The sequence below is a fragment of the Rhopalosiphum padi genome, chromosome 3 (assembly GCF_020882245.1).
Source record: "Rhopalosiphum padi isolate XX-2018 chromosome 3, ASM2088224v1, whole genome shotgun sequence".
Taxonomy (NCBI): domain Eukaryota; kingdom Metazoa; phylum Arthropoda; class Insecta; order Hemiptera; family Aphididae; genus Rhopalosiphum; species Rhopalosiphum padi.
In genome coordinates, this window is record NC_083599.1 from 14,990,587 (window position 1) to 14,992,929 (window position 2,343).

A 2,343-nucleotide genomic window follows, 5' to 3' on the forward strand; every position below is an offset into this window, starting at 1 on the left:
TATGTAAATAAAACGACTGCATTACTTATTATACGTAAAAATTACAATAGGTAGACTTTAAATACCTTTTCAAAAGTTTAAATATTCTTAATTTCATAGTGTGTTTTATCATTATCTATGAGTACTATTATTAGTACTGTTTATATTTGCATTAAGTTAGGAAGGCATTCATATTAAGTAAAACACTAGTTAAGTATAACATTATCTTATAATATGAACGTCCTATACAACTAATAAATGTTTTATATAAAATATATTACATAAGTTTGTTCACGTTTCAACGTTATGGAAATTACGCCATCAGCATAAAAACTAGTTTATTTAGAAATAGTTTTTCATTAATTCACATCGAGAATACATCTATTTAATGTTTATAGTGTTTATACCCCTCGTTTAGCATTAAGAATTTAATATGTAAGCAATTTCGTTGTTTATACGAGATACGACCATCATTTTTAAAATCGATCGTAAGCCATACTATTTTTAATAAGTCGTTTTACTCTAACACTTTATTTTATGATCCTTAATTAAGTAAAGCTTTATTAACTATTCAGTACTCGACTCCAGGGCCGTCTCTAGGGGGGGAGGGTGTCACCCCCACCACGAATTGGTCAGTCGGCATATTTGATATTGAGCCACCGAGTCGGCAATTTAACGACATTTAATAATATATTAAAATATTATTATTTATTTGACAAAAAAAAAAAAATCATTGTTTTATCAATATTATATTATTATTTTTAACGTATGAAGAATATGTTATAAAAATAATACTAATACTTTCTTTAGCGATAAAACGTGATAAAAATAGATTGGGTATGTGTTATTGAACTGGTATCGGACGTCATCCGTCGATGTCTTTTTTAGTATTTAATATTACTATATTATAGCCGTCTGCCCGTATAGCTCGTATAAAAATATGTACATAATATTAATATATTATGTATGTTATTTATACAGATAATTTTATTTATAACAACGTTTATACTATTTGCAGCGTATTTTTAATTATATTACCCTAATCATAATCAAAATCACAATAAATGTTAACCACACCCTGTCACTGGCCCTCTGCGCATAAACATATTTATTATTTATATTTTATTTTGTTCAATAAAAATGAGTGAAGTTAATAAAAGAAAAAGAAAACGTGTTAAAGTTGAATGCTTAGAATGTGGCAGTTAATTTAATGACGATTTCAAAAAAAAAACACGAGGAGAAATTACACCGTGGAAAACGAGTAAATATTAAACATGTTGGCGCACCAAAAAATATTCTCATTTCCATTCAAGAATGAAAATATGGGCATTGAATATATAGAAAATGCTTTGTTAATATTTTCTCCTAACAGTGAATTTGCAAAGTGCAAGGATATTGAAGCCATTCAAACTGAATTGGAAATATTAAAAGAAATATGCAAAGATTTGAGTTTAACTATGACAACAAATTTTCTCAGTAATCAGTATAATTGAAAAATGTGAAGAAGTTAAACATATCCTACCATTAGCTAATAATATTTGTCGATTAGCATTAACTGCACCGGTAAGTGTAGCTACCAACGAACGGATATTTAGCAAACTTAAACTGATAAAAAATCATTTAAGGTCTACAATGACAGACAATAGATTAGATTTCCTAATACTGTTAAGTATTGAAAAATATATTTTAGATATAGTTGATGTAAGTAAAATAGCAACATAGTAGTTCAATATAAAACAAAGGAGAATTCAATTTTAAAAATTGTATATATTATTATTTATTGTGATACATGCATATTTATTAATTTATTATTAGTGATTAAATACTCATAAAATTGTATGTTGTAAGTTTTTATTTTACCTAATCTTGTGTACCTACTTTCGGTAATGCTGATCAATATCCAAAAATGCCTTTGACTAGTGACTATGTACTAGTGAAGTGCTATAAATAGGTATTGAATAGTGAATATTTATCCCTATGTTTATGAGTTATTGAGATGTATGTTAATAAATAAATAATAATAATTCGAGCGGAGCGAGAACATTTTTTTTTTTTTGAGTTGGCAAATTAATGAATCAAACTCCCCTATGATTTGTCTTTCGGGATGGCCCTTCTCGACTCAATTAATAAATTAAATTCATCAACCAAAACTGCGTTGATATTTGATTTTCAAACCCACTACCAAACAATTAAACAACCGAACAAGATCAGAAGATCTGATTGGAACAGGATATTATTGTATTAACAGTGTTAAATATCAATAATTGTTCATATAACTGATGAACTTTAAATTTCAATCATCAAAATTAACGATTTATACGCCTCGAAAATGTATATTGTTGTGAATGTATAATACTAATATGA

General features: G+C 27.1%; 1 pseudogene; it reads left to right on the forward strand.

The window, feature by feature from the left end:
- The first annotated feature begins 1,301 nt into the window (after positions 1–1,301).
- LOC132924555 (uncharacterized) lies at positions 1,302–1,737 on the forward strand (annotated as a pseudogene).
- The last annotated feature ends 606 nt before the right edge of the window (positions 1,738–2,343 follow it).